At 44.1% G+C, this 18,376-nt stretch overlaps 1 protein-coding gene across 1 annotated transcript in view; it reads left to right on the forward strand.

The window, feature by feature from the left end:
* The first annotated feature begins 7,441 nt into the window (after positions 1-7,441).
* The window catches only part of TRAF3 (TNF receptor associated factor 3), a 130,429-nt gene continuing 119,494 nt past the window's right edge, over positions 7,442-18,376 (forward strand). The window contains exon 1 of the mRNA XM_040411945.1: positions 7,442-7,575. The gene's annotated coding sequence lies outside the window, so the exon portion shown is untranslated. The remainder of the gene's footprint in view (positions 7,576-18,376) is intronic.

The raw sequence follows: 18,376 nt of genomic DNA on the forward strand, positions 1-18,376 counted from the left end.
GAGATAATACACACAGTGATGTCACAGTACAGGGATAATACACACAGTGATGTCACAGTACAGGATAATACACACAGTGATGTCACAATACAGAGATAATAAACACAGTGATGTCACAGTACAGGGAAAATACACAAAGTGATGTCACAGTACAGGGATAATAAACACAGTGATGTCACAGTACAGAGATAATAAACACAGTGATGTCACAGTACAGGATAATACACACAGTGATGTCACAGTACAGAGATAATAAACACAGCGATGTCACAGTACAGGGATAATAAACACAGTGATGTCACAGTACAGGGATAATACACACAGTGATATCACAGTACAGAGATAATAAACACAGTGATGTCACAGTACAGGGATAATAAACACTGTGATGTCACAGTACAGAGATAATACACACAGTGATGTCACAGTACAGAGATAATAAACACAGTGATGTCACAGAACAGGGATAATAAACACAGTGATGTCACAGTACAGAGATAATACACACAGTGATGTCACAGTACAGAGATAATAAACACAGTGATGTCACAGTACAGGGGTAATAAACACAGTGATGTCACAGTACAGAGATAATACACACAGTGATGTCACAGTGCACGGATAATAAACACAGTGATGTCACAGTACAGAGATAATAAACACAGTGATGTCACAGTACAGAGATAATACACACAGTGATGTCACAGTACAGAGATAATAAACACAGTGATGTCACAGAACAGGGATAATAAACACAGTGATGTCACAGTACAGAGATAATACACACAGTGATGTCACAGTACAGAGATAATAAACACAGTGATGTCACAGTACAGGGGTAATAAACACAGTGATGTCACAGTACAGAGATAATACACACAGTGATGTCACAGTGCACGGATAATAAACACAGTGATGTCACAGTACAGGGATAATAAAACACAGTGATGTCACAGTACAGGGATAATAAACACAGTGATGTCACAGTACAGGGGTAATAAACACAGTGATGTCACAGTACAGAGATAATAAACACAGTGATGTCACAGTACAGGGATAATAAACACAGTGATGTCACAGTACAGGGATAATACACACAGTGATGTCACAGTACAGAGATAATAAACTCAGTGATGTCACAGTACAGGGATAATAAACACAGTGATGTCACAGTACAGGGATAATAAACTCAGTGATGTCACAGTACAGGGATAATAAACACAGTGATGTCACAGTACAGGGATAATAATAACAGTGATGTCACAGTACAGGGGTAATAATAACAGTGATGTCACAGTACAGGATAATAAACACAGTAATGTCACAGTACAGGGATAATAATAACAGTGATGTCACAGTACAGGGGTAATAATAACAGTGATGTCACAGTACAGAGATAATAAACACAGTGATGTCACAGTACAGGATAATACACACAGTGATGTCACAGTACAGAGATAATACACACAGTGATGTCACAGTACAGAAATAATACACACAGCGATGTCACAACACTGGAATTATACAACCAGTGATGTCACATGCAAGTATAATGCGAATATGATGTCACAGTACAAGAAAAATGATGCAGCATAGAATGGGTCACACAAACAGATGAAGAAACTTAAAATAGGGTTGTATAGGCATTTTATTAACCGCACCTTGTGTCTGAGTGGAAATGGACCCCCTTATTTGTTGGGCCCCATAGCAACTGCCTATGCCTGCTCTCCAGGTAGTTACGTCCATAGTTTCAGCTCCTCCGCTTCCCCTGTGCCGCTGCAGCTCTCCGGTCTCCCCGCGCCAACATCCTGTTTGAAGCGGGTCATGTGGCCACTGCTGCTAATGACTGGCCACAATGGTGATGCCCCCTCCCCAAGCGTCACGTGATCTAATGATGGGCAACATGTCACCTCTGCAGCAGCCATATGACCCGTGTCCAACAGGATGTTCACGTGGGGAGATCGAAGGAGCCGGAACTCAGAGGTAGGGATCAGGTAAGTATGCTTCCCTCCGCAGGTCCGGCCGTGCTGGGGGGGTCTGCCTGAGAGGCCCCTGGGGGAGAACAACCCCTTTTGTGTTACAGTTGATAAATCTGGCATTGGCTTAGTTAACATAGCCCCAAATCCACTTTTATAAAGTGACGAGAGCTGCATAAAGTTATGAAAAGTCATCACTTTTTGAATATACTTTTTGATGTCATGTATGAAAATTTACTACTGTTTCTCGCCAGAACTCTGCGTCAAAGAGAATAAGGCTAGGCCTACACGGCGACAAAAAAGTTGCGCGACATTTCATGTAATGTATTTTAATGGTGTCGCAATTCCGGTTTCATAGGTACAAATCTGCTGACAGATTCCCTTTCAACCTCTGCTCTTGCTATGCTTAGGAGTGATTGACAGATAATTCTGCAAGACTAAGCATAATGAAGACCACCCCATGACACCTAGGTGTAGAAAGAGCAGAGGTTGAAATTAATATAATACAAGTTCTACGGAATGACTGTCCATAAAACGATATGTCGATCTGCTCAGCTCCTCCTGCTCTATGACATGCTGCCTGCAGATTGCATGGCGATGGGTTCCCTTTAATTACTTTCACTCCAGATCAATCAACTGTGACTTTTGTAAAAGTTGCAAAAATTGTCATGAAATTTTTTTTTCGTGTTTTATTACCAGCCAGACTAGGCTATTCTATCGCTACACGAAGCAGAAAAATGGAAATATTGGCGCAGAAGTGAGCCCAGCTTAATACTGCTACAGAATCCGTCACTTCTGCCAACACTCCCGCCGGCCCATGCCTCCTGCCTGGAGCGAAGCCTTGAGGCGATGTGCTGCAAATATCCAATGATGTAACCGAGCGCTCCTCCAGACAGGTCAGGAGAGGGGACGGCTCCCTCTTAAATTCAGTGACTCATAGGCACAATGCAGAGTTGTAAGAGAAGATGCTCCAGAATTGGTATTTCACAAGTATTTATTATAAATGCACGTCTGACGAGGTGACAGGGCCTCCTTAAAGAGGAGCTGTCACCTTTCCTGACATGTCTGTTTCAGTAACCACTTGCATTTGCCATGAAATTCTGCAGTATCTCATAATATAATTCTATGCCGTGCCTTCCCTCTATTATTCCTACCAGAACTTTATGAATGAATGGACAAAAGTCTTCAATAAAGATGTAACTATTTGTTACCAGTTGGGGATGTGTCCTTGCACAGTCTGACCACTGGCAGCGCTAATTAGGTTTGTGTCAGACCCCGCAGGGACACGCTCCCAACTGGTAACATCCACATGGACCTTTATTGCATACCGCTGACCATTCATAAACGTCTTGCAGGAATAATATAGGAATGGCACAACATAGAATCATAGGAAATGATGATCCAGTATTTTTACTGTAACGCAGGACATCCTTAAAGGGGTTGTCTTATCTGTGATATAGGTGGCATATTGCTAGGATATGTGGGTGCGGGTCCCAGAGGTGGGACCCGCACCTATCTCCAGAACAGGACCCCTGAAGTGAGCGGAGAGCAGCTGCGCATGCGCGTTGTGCTCTCCATTCATTTCTAAGGGACTTCCAAAAATAGCTGTGTGAGCTTGCTCGGCTTTTTCCGGCGCCTCCGCTTGCGAGTTCAATGGTGTCATCAGCGCATGCACACTATGGATCTGCGCTGTTCAGCAAGCAGTGGCCGATCTATATTGCAGATGCAGAAATCAGGGCAAGATGTCATTCCCTGTCAATCAACTGTCAGAGGGGGTGTTCCCTCGGTGCTTCAAATGCTAATTTGCATACAGATAAAAGTCCACTTATCTCACCAACTCTAAGGCCTCTTTCACACGGGCGTCGCGTGTGAGGGCCGGAAAGGATGCGGGTGCGTCGCAGGGAAATGCCCGATTTTTTTGCGCAAGTGCAAAGCGTTTTAACGCGTTTTGCACGCGGGTGAGAAAAATCGGCATGTTTGGTACCCAGACCCGAACCCGGACTTCTTCACAGAAGTCCGGGTTTGGGTTCGGTGTTGTGTAGATTTTATTATTTTCCCTTATGACATGGTTATAAGGGAAAATAATTGCATTCTTAATACAGAATGCTAAGTAAAATAGAGATGGAGGGGTTAAAAAAAATTTTTTTAACTCACCTTATCCACTTCTTCGCGCTGCCCTGCTCGTCTTCTTTCTTCTTCTTTGAGGACCTGGTAGGAAAAGGACCTTTGGTGATGTCACTGCGCTCATCACATGGTCCATCCACCAAAGGTCCTTTTCCTCCTGGTCATCAAGGAAGAAGAAAGAAGACGAGCAGGGCAGCGCGAACAAGTGGATGAGGTGAGTTTAATTTAATTTTAAATTTTTTTAACCCCTCCATCCCTAATTTACTTAGCATTCTGTATTAAGAATGCTATTATTTTCCCTTATAACCATGTTATAAGGGAAAATAATAAAGATCGGGTCCTCATCCCGATCGTCACCTAGAAACCATGCGTGTAAATCGCACCGCATCCGCACTTGCTTGCGATTTTCACGCAGCCCCATTCACTTCTATGGGGCCTGCGTTGCGTGATAAACGCACAATATAGAGCATGCTGCGACAAGTGATGCGTGAAAATCACCGCTCATGTGCACAGCCCCATTGGAGTGAATGGGTCCGGATTCAGTGTGGGTGCAATGCGTTCACCTCATGCATTGCACCCGCGCTGAAAACTCGCTCGTGTGAAAGGGGCCTAACAGGTACAGAGTAATATAAAATAAAATAAATTTATTGTTTTAATCGGTATGATCAACCCTACCAGGAAGTATGCATGGATTAATAGGGTTGATCATGCTGACAGGGCTGGTTTATTCTAAAAAAATTCTCTTCACAACAGGAATTTTTGTGAATTATCCTAGATCACTTGTCAAATTTTTAGGCTGGGGCTACACACCCATCTTGGCCACGACAAAAGTCGCGCTTCCAAAGATCGCTATGTACCGGTGCAGCGCTCGAAATAAATGGGGTCTCAGCGCGACTCACAAGCTACCACAGTCCTAGAATCTCGAAAAAAATCCAACCCCTTTTCATTTTGAGGGCGCACTGCTACACAGCGATCCTTGGTCATGCAACAGGTGTCGCAGCCAAGATCGCCAGCCTTATTTGTGAGGTATAAACACTTTTGCAATCAAGATCCAATGGGGGTCATTTACAAAGACCAACTATTTACGATCTTTGTTTCTCCTCTGCGCTGCCAGAAAATTTGCCTAATTTATGAGGAGGAGTGCACCTCGTCATAAATTTGGCGCACCTCTGACAGTGCTGGAATAGTTCTCACTTCTCTTTTACGCCTATTTTCAGGGCTGAAAGAGCCATTAGAATTCATGTGGTCATTTTTATTCACTTTTAGCAGTTTTAAAGAGCATCTGTCAGCAGATCTGTACCTATGACTAGTGTTGAACGAAGCGAGCTTCTGATGCTTTATCCAAAGTCGCTTCGTTCAAACCTTCGGAATAATACTGTACGAAGATCCGTCACCGTACAGTATAAGGCTCCATTTACACGTCCGCAAATGGGTCCGCATTCGTTCCGCAATTTTGCGGAACAGGTGCGTACCCATTCATTTTCTATGAGGACGGAATGGATGAGGACAGCACACAGTGTGCTGTTCGCATCCGCATTTGCAGAGCGCGGCCCCGTCCTTCAGGTCCGCAGCTCCGCAAAAGATAGAACATGTCCTATTCTTGTCCGCAGCTTGCGGACAAGAATAGGCATTTCTATAGGGGTGCCGGGCAGGTGTGTTGCGGGTTCGCAACACCCCACGGACGTGTGAATGGAGCCTTAGGCCTCTTTCACACAACCGTTTATTTTTTTACGTTTACGGGCCGTTTTTTTGCGTTCCGTATACGGTCCGTATACGGAACCATTCATTTCAATGGTTCCGCAAAAAAACTGAATGTACTCCGTATGCATTCCGTTTCCGTATTTCCGTTTTTGCGTTCCGTTGAAAGATAGAACATGTCCTATAATTGCCCGCAAATCACGTTCCGTGGCTCCATTCAAGTCAATGGGTCCGCAAAAAAAAAAACGGAACACATGCGGAAATGCATCCGTATGTCTTCCGTATCCGTTCCATTTTTGCAGAACCATCTATTGAAAATTTTATGCCCAGCCTAATTTTTTCTGTGTAATCACTGTATACTGCATATGCCATATGGAAAAAACGGAACGGAAAAACGGAACCGAAATGGAAACACAACGGAAACAAAAAAACAGAACGACGGATCCGTGAAAAACTGACCGCAAAACACTGAAAAAGCCATACGGTCGTGTGAAAGAGGCCTTAGTATGTATGGGCTCCGATGAGCCGAAGTAAGTTATTTGTGAAGTCGCGCGTGACTTTGTTAAATAACTTCGGTAGTTAATTTTTAAAGTGGAAAACCTCTTTAAAACTTGAAACCGAACTCGGCTTTGGTCCCGAGGTACCAGTCAGAACCGAAGCAGAGTTCTGTAACGTTGCTGTTACACCCGGAGGCTCTGCTCTCTCTGCACTTCGATTGACAGCACCAGGCAGTAAACGTGATCACACCTGGTCCTGTTCATCAAAGTGCAGAAGGTGCAGCAATTGCAGCAAGATCTGAGCCTCTAGGTGTAATGGCCACGCCCCCGTTGCTCCAAGAGACTCATTTGCATATAACAAAACATCATTTTCCTCAGCAATGCGGGCACATATGAACATGGGACCAACACAGACGCCTTCAGCTGCCAAGCGCACGTGTAACAGGTCGGCCGGTGTCATGGGGAAAAAACTGCTGACAGATGCCCTTTAATCGAATCGTTCCTCCTGTTGCATTTTATGACCGGTGAATCATGGATTGCAAATCAAGAAAAAAAATAAATGCAAATGCAGTGTTGTTTTAATACTAGCATTTCAATTATTTGATCCGACCTAGGGATTTTTTTAAAATTGTTAGTCTGATTGGCGAAAAGCTACCCAGCATTCCCCTCTGCCGGATACCATCTTATACATTGTATATGATGCCACATTGTAGCAACGCTACATCGTTACATTTAAATTCAATTTCTGCCTTTTTTTTTTTTCTGTCGTCCATAGACTGCTGTGCAAAACTGCCCTGCCTGATCATTTTTTTTTTTTTCTCCCTCCTTGGGCTCAACCATTACCATTTGCAAAGGGGGTGAGCTCTGCCTATACTCTCCTTTTCATTCTTCCAGGCAATCCATTAAACAAGCAATACCCCTGTGCACTGGTGGCACCCAGCCGGAGTACAGCAGCCTATGGGCGCTATGCTGTCTGCTATAGAATCTGCAGCTGCAGCATCTGTTCCTCCCCTGACCCCTCACCACTGCAATGGCCTCATTCCTACCAGCAGCCTGCAGATAACATGCTACCAGCTCCTGTGCTACTAGTATCTGCCAGATGCCCGCTTAGCCCGTGCCTACCTGGTCATGTACCTGCATCCCTTCACATCTGTTGCTTGGCTTGCAATTCACTTTTTCATTGGCATTAATTTATTTTAATTTTATTATTTTCATTTTACAATGGAATCCAGAGACCTGGGGCCAAGCGCCAGCACTGAATTCAATAAAGTGAGGAAAAGGTAAGCGAGCTAACTGCTTATTCATAGTGACGAGTGACCTTAGTGCTCTGGGTAAGGTTCTGGGGAGATGGAGGAGGAGCGCTTGAGGAAAATGAACTGCCTGGTATGTCTTTTCACATGCCTCCTTGAGTACGGCTGCACAAAATGCACTCATTCCCTTCCCCGGTGCCCATGTTGGCACAGGGTATGCAGAGATGGGGAGTGCTGCAAAGGAGGTGACACTCTGTGCCAGCTACGGGGCAGGTGAAATAGGCATTTCTTGCCTCCGTATCCGTCTGCCTGTGAGAGAATATTGAAAACATATCATCGAGCCATGCATAAAAATACATAGATCATTAAATCTGTGCCCACCACCCGCCAGCCCACCTGGCTAATGATACCGCAGTGTTATTGCTGGGAAAAGATCATGGTGATCTGCACTAAATGGAGGGAAACGGATGGGGGGGGGGGGGGATTTATGGGAAAGGAAGTGTGTGGATATAGGCTTAGTCAGTATGATGACTGCATGACCAAATAAATACATGACTGAGCATTTCAGGGATATCCGTCAGGTATGTGCCACGCGGGGGGTGGGGGGGGGGGGGGGGTACAATCATGGCACAAATATTCATGACTCTTATCCTGAAATGGCATGTTAGTAACGCTCCACTGTCCGGGTGCTGTGTCATCCCCAAGAAAATTAAAATTGGTGGATGGAGAGGGAAGGGGGGTTAATATATTATCTTTGGAATGCATCGACTATTAATACCAGAAGACATTCAGTAGTTGGACAATGGCCGGTAGTTATTATAACTCCTTCCTCTTAAAAAAAATATCTAACATTTTTGCAGTGCAAAATAGGGGGGCGATAAGACCCAAAAGTCAGTGTATAACCTTTATTTTAATTTTTTTCAATTGTTTTTAGATCATCATTTATTTGACTTTTATTTATTGTTATTTTATTTTTATTTTTTTCTTATTTATTTTTTACCACGCTCACGGTTTATGGATCACTGGTCGGATTCGGCGTATAAAATGATGTCTGTGATGCCCTTTTCTTACTCCTCTGTATAGAAAATGGCTCATTGTCGATGACGAGATAGGAATTTGTTCTTAATTTCTCCTAACATAATATGGATGTGGTGTTCACAGGGTAATGAGACGGGTCTCGTTGGACCCGGTGCTGCATGATATTAATGTGGGAGTATATGAAGTAATGAGACGGCTGTAGAATGTAATTGGGTGTGCAGTAATGCTGCTGGAAGCTAGAGGTCTCTGCTTTATTGGAAGAGGAACATCCTGTACTCCTGCGCTGGACTGTGAAAAAACCATCCGCATCATTTATATAGCAGCAACCGCGCTGTCCAGCTGCCGATCACATCAAGTACCTGTCTCCAGCGTAGGACTCGCTACCTCACCTCAGACATAGGGACAATACCACCTTGGGATATGGGAGGATACGGGGGTAGACCCCCATGAACATACGGAGAACATAAAACTCCATACAGCCCAAACCTACATCGCTGGTTCTGAGAGGGTATGTGCGGTGGATTCTGCCGCGGTGGGGTTTCATGCGCACCTGCTCTAGGTTTAGCGTCTAGGCTCCTGCTGCGGCTTTGCGAGGAGTCTGCGAAGTAACTGCGCCAAAAATGGACCTGTACATTTATTTATTATACTCACTTATATAGCGCTACTATACAGTATTTGGCAGTGCTTAACAGACATTAGCATCACGCTGTCCCCAATGGGGCTCACAGTCTAAGGTCCCTATCCGTATGTCTTTGGAGTGTGGGAGGAAACCCACACAAACTCCATGCAGATGTTGTTCTTGGTCGGATTCAAACCCAGGACCCCAGCGCCAACCACTGAGCCACCACCGTACTGCCCATTCTTGGTGCGGTCTTGAAAACTGCTCAGCCGCATGAGCAGAAAACAATAGGAGGTGGTTTCAGCGCAGGTTCAGCCTGGTTTTCAGCACCGAATCCGCGCCCGAAATGCTCCATCTGAATATACCTGAAGGCAACAGTGCTATTCCCTCGGCCACTTTAGGGAGGGGGGGAGGGGGGGGGGTATTGGTTTACATAAATCAGAAGTATGTGTGAATACATAAAACGTTTTAATATATCTTATTAGGGGTCACTGGCCTCTTCTTCGACCTCCAGCAGCTCGTAGTTCTGCATTCTCTGTAAATGTTCAGAAACCTCCTCGATTCCACCATAGAGTAACACAGTCAATACTAAATATGTGTAGAATGCTGTGAGAGGGGGGTGACGTCTGAGCATTTACCCTGTTCCATGGTGATGTAAAGGAGTATTTCCATCTCAGACATTGAAGACCTATCACTAGTGTTTTAACGTGAATGAACGATTTAAGAATAAATAGGCTTAAGCAGGCTAAGTGATAAAAAATATTTACTAAGTGTGACTAAATATTAGGTAAAATAGACAAATCACATACAGTATCAATCACCTGGCCTACACAATATTAAGGGGGGGGGGGAGCTCTTGTTGCCATATGATAGCACATGGCCAATACAAGAGAGAGATATTGACCCTTTAACATCCTACCTGGATGATGTTCCCTTATTTGCTTTTGTGCACAAAAGTTTATACCTTCCGGACCTTCCTTCTGAGGATGTCCAGTCTGCAGTATGCGTGTCTCTGACATAATCACTGACGAATGGGGGGTTTGTATATGTTATCTAACTATCCCTAACTCACTGCATTACAAGGAGTATAGAAGGCAATCTTAAATAATTAAAGGGGACAGAACCAATCACTACTTAATTATGTAAAATAACCTTACAACGCAACTAGAAAATGCCATCAATGTCAGATAGCAGAAAGTTCCAGGGGTGGGACTCGCACCTATCTCCAGAACAGCCCCAGCACATGAAGGGTGAGCAGCTATGCATGCACGGTCACTCTTCATTCACCGCTATGGGAGTTCCAAAAATGGCCAAGTGCTTGGCGCTTTTTGGAACTTCCATAGCAGTGAATGGAGAGCACGCGCTGTACATGTGCTATGTCCTCTCCTTCACTGGAGATAGGGGTGGATCCCAGAGGTCAGATTCGCGCCTATCTGACATTGATGGCAAATCCTAGCGAATAGCCCTTTAAATTCACAAAGCCTTGCACTGTAGGCATTACTTGTGCCGTTGTATGTCAGCTCTATATGGCACTGTATTATGGAAATATTCCGGCCTGGAAGCAATGCTGTCATGAGGCGACATGCCGCTGTATGGAACTTTAAAGGATAATGGGGCTCCATAGACTTATTACAGCTGTGAACAACTTGGGACATGTACTGAGCTGTAATCCGGCCATGTGCATGATTCATAATGCATGGCATACAGCGCGGAGGATGCGTGCAGCGCCACCTGGTGGACGAGTCGTCTACCTGACTATAAGCTCTATCAAAGCGGATCCTCGTTGTCGGTTATTTAGAAAGCACTGGCATTTTAACAGCGCTGTAATGAGTGCATCAGTTTTCATTGATCTCTGTACCGATAAAGCTTACAATGTATTTTCAGTGCAATTCAAACACAATAGACTGAATTAAATTACAAGATTTGTTAAAGGATGTAAGATCGATGTTAAAGAAGCACGGTGGCTCAGTGGTTAGCGCTGGTGCCTTGCAGTGCTGGGGTCCTCGTTTTGAATCCAACCAAGGACAACATCTGCATGGAGTTTGCATGGGTTTCCTCTGGGTACTCCGGTTTCCTCCCACACTCCAAAGACCTTAGATTGTGAGCCCCACTGGCGACAGTTGGATGCTAATGTCTGTAAAGTGCTGCGGAATATAGTAGCGCTATATAAGTGCATAAAATAAACAAAGAGGCACCATTTTTGGGGGGGATATACAAGTGCATGTTCACATCTGAGGCTCCATTGCAGATTCTATTACACATACCAGAAAAAAATGCACTACTTTGGTCAGTGAAATGCTGGCCTCCCTGAAGGAAAGCCGTCAGACCCTATTATAGTCTATAGTGCTTGTTGGGCGATGCTTGTTGACTGACGCAATTGACAGAAACAGCGCTTCAAAAAAATAAAAGGAAATTAAAACACAGATGTAAGCCTAGCCCAAGGCTAGCTGACCAGCAATATTCTAGCTTTGCTATTTGTTTCGTCCATGCTCGGCTTCATTCATACATGTTAAAACCCTTTCATCACTAGTCCAGAGCTTGCTCTTCTGTGTAGACTATCAAGTCCCTCCTGGCCGCTTTTAGGCACTCCCGTTCCCACCCAGCCCTATCCTCCTTATCTAGGGGACCAGGAGTGAAGTTATGTAATAGGTTAGCCCCTACAGTGATTAGCTGCCGAGTTATAAAACTCCCCTGACTCACATTAATTGCCTATGTTAGGCTACTTTCACACTCGCGTTTTGCATTTCCGTTTGTGACATCCGTTCAGGGCTCTCACAAGCGGTCCAAAACGGAGCAGTTTTGCCCTAATGCATTCTGAATGGATAAGGATCCGCGCAGAATGCATCAGTTTGCCTCCGTTCAGTCACCATTCCGCTCTGGAGGCGGACACCAAAACACTGCTTGCAGCGTTTTGTTGTCTGCCTAGCGAAGCGGAGACAAACAGACGAACGTTCTGACACACAATGTAAGTCAATGGGGACGGATCAGTTTTGTCTGACACAATCTGGCACAATAGAAAACAGATCCGTCCTCCATTGACTTTCAATGGTGTCCAAGACGGATCTGTCATGGCTATAGAAGACATAATACAACCGGATCTATTCATGACGGATGCATGCGGTTGTATTATTGTAACGGAAGCGTTTTTGCAGATCCTTATAGATCCTCAAAAAACGCTAGTGTAAAAGTAGCCTTATCGGTATGTCGTGTGTGCAGAACTCCCGGTGTATCCTACGTAATGCTGCTTTACATTGTTGCTCTCCCCTGACTCACACTGCCCTTTTATCAAACTATCTGTGTTTGCTTTGTACCGAATGTCCAGTGTATTCCTATGAGATGCTGCTGCACACTGCCCTCCTCTCATCCTATCTGTGTCTGCTTTGTACAGAATGTCCAGTGTATTCCTATGAGATGCTGCTGCACACTGCCCTCCTCTCATCCTATCTGTGTCTGCTTTGTACAGAATGTCCAGTGTATTCCTATGAGATGCTGCTACACACTGCCCTCCTCTCATCCTATCTGTTTTGTACAGAATGTCCAGTGTATTCCTATGAGATGCTGCTACACACCGCTCTCCTCTAAGTCAGTGTTCCCCAACTCCAGTCCTCAGGGCTTTCAAATTTCCTTAGTATTCAGTAGGTGATATAATTAATGGCAATGCATCAGGGCTTACCTCAGGTAATGATTCTGTGGTATATTCTCAAATCATGACTGGTAGGTGGGCCCTGAGGACTGGAGTTAGGGAACACTGCTCTAAGTCATGCTATGTGTGTGTGCTTTGTACAGAACATACAGTGTATTCCTATGAGATGCTGCTACACACCACTCTCTTCTAACTCATACTATCTGTGTCTGCTTTGTACAGAATGTGCAGCATATTCCTATGAGATGCTGCTAAACACCGCCCTCCTGTAAGTCATACTATGTGTGTCTGCTTTGTACAGAACATCCAGTGTATTCATATGAGATGCTTCTTCAGACTGTGAAAACTATCACAAGCAGGAAGCAGGGGAGGCAGGCTGAAGCTGCATCACATAGGATGCACTGACACTGCAGTGTGAGCTAGGGGACAGCAGTTCTGTACCACTAATCTATCACTTGCTACCTTTAGATCTTAGACAGGACTCAGAACAGAGCAACTGCTGTGGGATGAGACTAAGCCCCCTCTGTATCTAAGAAGCCAGAGGCATGGTGGGAATATAGGCTATACTAGTGGCCCATATCAAGGTGGTGGAGTCACTAAAGCGAGTATACACAAGGCAGGAGCCATGTTACAATGTATCAATCAAGACAATCATATGTAAGCTAAAAATAACAGTTGCACACATTTCTCTCCTGTCCTAGACTCCAGGTAGACTGCACCTGAAGCATGAGGTTAGGGCAGTCTCTGGAGAAACAGTGCAGACATATACAGCTGAGGGTTGTATCCAGTCCAGATCAATACATTTAAAGGGGTATTGCAGGTTCCTGATATTGATGAACTATCCTCAGGATAGGTCATTAATATTCAAATCGGTGAGGGTCTGACACCCCTCACCCCCATTGATTAGCTGTTCCCTGCAGCCTCCATCACTGGAACTAGCTCTTGAATGGAGCAGATAGAACAGCTCTGGTCAAAGTGTAGTGGTCGTGCTGGGTTACTGCAGCTCAGCCACCATTTAAGTTAATGAGAGCTGCAGTAACCCTGCACTGCCACTACACTTTGACCAGAGCTGTTCTATCTGCTCCATTCAGGGAACAGCTGATGGGTGGGGGTGAGGGGTGTCAGACCCTCATTGCTTGGATATTAATGACCTAACCTGAGAAAAGGTCATCAATATCAGGAGCCTGAAAAGAAAACCTTTAACACTATGCTCACACTATTATCATGGTTTATGTTTATAATGGAAACCACAATGCACTGACTGATCAGTGGCAGATCCCACTTGCTCCCTATAGACCCCATTGACCTACAATGGGTTCAATAAGGTTTTGTCCCGGTTTCCGTTGTCAGATCTTCTGGGGCTGCTGATAGAGCCACCAAATGAAGCCACTGAAGGCAGTGTGAACGCCGCCTTATCTGAACTGATACAGTGTTGCAAACTTGTAGGACAGGAGACTGACTGCTGATGTATTTAGCTACCAGATGATTGTCTAAACTGGATACAATTGTAGCAAACTTTCAATTGTGAGAAATGTTAGGCTGTGTTCACATCTGCATCACAAAATAAAGCTGCATGCAGCACAATTTGGTAAAGTGATGACAGACTCCATTATCATCAATGGGGTCCATCGGGCACTGCTGTTCTCTATCATGTGACAGATCCAGCACTGCTGACCCATGACGGAGCAGAAAAACAGAAATAAACATGACAGATGTGAACGGGGTCTTAGATAATGAAAGGTTTTCATCTTTGATCCGTGCTAAAGATGTTTCTCTACTTACAGCAAGCAGAGATCTTGTAAATAGTTAGGAACTAAAACAATTATAACAATTATATTGCAGAACTTTTCATTTTACAAATTTTAAGGTTTTTTTCAGGCTCCTGATATTAATATCAGATCAGTGGGGGCCTGAAGCTCTGCACACTCTTCATCAGCTGTTCCCTGCAGACTCCGGCACTGGAAGTAACCCTTTGAATGGAACAGGAAGCACAGCTCCATTCAAAGTGAAGTGGCCGTGCTGGGATACTGCAGGTCAGCTCCCATTTACTAATGCTTTACTTAACATATTATAAAGCTGTCTTCCAGCAGCTAACACTAGGGGGAGCTCAGTGCATAGTAATTTATACAGTTACCATTGTCTGCAATGGAAGCTGTTATCATCATTTTGCACTGAGCTCCCCCAAGTGGTGGCTGCATGAAAATGCACTGTTTTGACATCGGAAACAAAAGAAGTTTAGCGCTAGGCCCCATAGCAGTTGCGTGGTCTGCCTCCATTGAAGGTATGCCACTGGTCATGCCCAACAGGGGCATTTGTGACTTGTTGGCTTATGAGTTTGACTTAAAAGGGTTTTCTGACATTTTACTACTGATGACCTAGTCTCAGGATAGATCATCAGTATCTGATTGGTGGGGGTCAGACACACGGGATCCATGCCAATCAGCTGTTTGAGAAGGTACCAACCATCCTGTGAGTGCCGCGGCCTTCTCTGTGCTCGCCAAGCACAGCGCCATTCATTGTATAGTGGCTGTGCTTGGTATTGCAGCTCAACTTCATTCACTTCTACAGTGCTAAGCTGCACCTAGGCCACGTGACTGATAAACATGTCGTCACTGGCCGATGAAAAGCAGAGAGAAGGCCATGGTGCTCACAGGAGAGTCACTGCCCTCTCAAAGAGCTGATCGGCGGGTGTCTTTCCCCTCTTTACAATGGCAGACCTGGTTCTGTGTAGGAATTGTTGTGCTTTTATTTCAGGTTCCACTCTTCGGAGGTTTGGATACTGTCTGATCTGTAGACAGCTCTCCATAATGCAGCAGGAAATCGCCTTTTTGAAATATGAGATTTGTAAATTAACCGTTAAACAAACTCAGGCTGAGAACGTTGCAATGCCAACTGCCACAGAGGCCCCCTAGAAATGGAAGATGGGTTACTGTAGGTTCTGGTAGACTGAGAGTTGTGGATAGAAGACATGTCCCACAGTCTGTGGCTCTCCATAATTCATTTGCAGCACTTTCAGAGTGCAAGAGCAACATGGAGGATGGCTCAAGCACAGTGGGTGAGGAACAATCATCTCCCATGCCTAAAGTATGCAAGACTGCAGTCAAAGACAAAAAGGAGAAGGTGAGGACTGATAGTAAGCAGCTGTTGGTGGGCGATTCCATCATAAGAGGTGTGAAGTTTGAGGAGAATGGTGTTGTGAGATGTCTCCCTGGTGCTACCGCTAGCAGGGATAGATGACGGATCCTTAATATTGTTAGGCAAGCAAAGCAGGAAAGGGAGGTGGATGTTATTGTCCATCCTGGGACAAACGATCTGGCTTGCAATGAGGTTTCAAAGGGGAAAGAAGCTTTTCATACACTTGGAAAGGATATACGGGAGGTTGCATCAACTGTTTCATTCTCTGCCGTTTTGCCTGTGCATAACCTTCAGCATGACAGGAAGATGCGCATTAAGGAATTCAATGTATGGCTTGGTGAATGGTGTCTGAACCAAGGGTTTGGCTTTGTGTCTCATGTTAGCTCTTGTTGGAATGGAAAAGAACTGTACAAGAAAGATGGTTTGCATCTTTCTCTCAAGGGAACAAATGTCCTCAATGAACAGTTTCAAGTATTTGCTAAGGAGCATTTAAACTAGGAAAGGGGGGCAAAAGAGTGATAATCCAGCAGTCCAACTGCCCCCCGGAACAATGCCAGAAGATGCCAGTAGCACAAAGGTTAAGAAATGACACGCTCAGAGTCTTGTCTACAAATGCTCGCAGTTTAGGGAATAAGATCAATGAACTTGAGGCTATAATGGCATCTGAGAATATAGATTTAGTTTCTGTTACTGAGACGTGGTTCAATGGGAGTAATGACTGGGATATAACAATACCAGGGTTCTCTCTATACAGGAAAGACAGAGAAGGCAAGAAGGGGGAGGGATGGCCCTGTATGTGAAAGATAGCATAAAATCTAATTTGATACAAGTTAGCGAGAACAATTTAGAGTCAGTTTGGGTTACCTTGCAGCTTGATAATCATAAGGTAACTCGTGTAGGTGTGATATATAGACCACCTAGCCAAGTCAAATAATTAGATGATCTACTAGTTGAGGAAATAGCTAAAATGACATTGAAGGGGGAAGTTATCATTATGGGAGACTTCAATCTTCCTGATGTAAACTGGAAAACCAAAATAGCTAGTTCTGCCAGGAGTACAGATATTCTAAATTCCCTACTGGGATTATCTCTACAGCAAGTAGTGGAGGAGCCAACCAGGAAGGAGGCCATTTTAGATTTAGTATTCACAAATGGGAATTTGGTATCTGATATTACTGTAGGGGAAAGCTTGTGATCTTGTGATCACCAGTCAGTGTGGTTTACTATAAGTACAGTGACTGAGTCACACCACACAAAAATAAAAGTTTTAGATTTTAGAAAAACTGACTTTTCTAAAATTAGATTAGTGGTATACGAGTCCCTATCAGATTGGAACAGTTTCATTGGAGTCCAGAAGAAATGGGACTACTTAAAAGTGGCACTATTGAAGGCAACAGAAAAATGCATTAGGCTTGTCAGTAAAAGCAAAAAAAGGAAGAGACCATTGTGGTACTCAGCAGAAGTGGCCAAAATCATTAAAAACAAAAAGATAGCATTTAGGAATTATAAAAAAAAACAAAAAAAAAAACGAGGATGACAGGCAAATTTATAAGATTAGGCAGAGAGAGGCCAAACAAGTTATAAGAGCTTCTAAAGCACAGGCAGAAGAGGAATTAGCTCAGTCAGGGAAAAAAGGCGATAAGGCATTCTTCAGATACATAAATGAAAAAAGGAAACTAAAACAAGGAATTACAAAATTAAAAACTAAAGAAGGAAGGTATATGGAAGAAGATAATGAACTAGCTGACCGCCTCAATGAATACTTCTGTTCAGTTTTTACAAAGGAAAATGAAGGAAAAGGACCTCAGTTAGGAAAGAAGACTAATGAATCTTTTGACGCATGTGTCTTTACAGAGGAAGAGGTTCTAAGTCAGCTGTCTAAAATTAATACAAATAAGTCACAGGGGCCTGATGGGATACACCCAAAGCTATTAAAAGAGCTCAGCTGTGAACTAGCAAAACCATTAACAGATTTATTTAACCAATCACTGGTAACAGGAGTCGTCCCAGAAGATTGGAAATTAGCAAATGTTGTGCCGATTCACAAGAAAGGTAGTAGGGAGGAATCGGGCAACTATAGGCCAGTAAGCCTGACATCAATAGTGGGGAAATTAATGGAAACCATACTTAAGGAGAGGATTGTGGAACATCTAAAATGGATTGAAAGATGAAAAACAGCATGGGTTTACTTCAGGGAGATCATGTCAAACTAATATTATTGATTTTTTTGATTAGGTGACTAAAAGAATAGATGGCGGAGGTGCAGTAGACATCGCTTATCTAGACTTTAGTAAGGCTTTTGATACTGTCCCACATAGAAGGCTTGTCAATAAAGTGCAGTCTTTGGGCTTGGGCTCCCATATTGTTGAATGGATTAGGCAGTGGCTGAGGGACAG

The sequence above is a fragment of the Bufo bufo genome, chromosome 11, assembly GCF_905171765.1.
Source record: "Bufo bufo chromosome 11, aBufBuf1.1, whole genome shotgun sequence".
Classification (NCBI taxonomy): domain Eukaryota; kingdom Metazoa; phylum Chordata; class Amphibia; order Anura; family Bufonidae; genus Bufo; species Bufo bufo.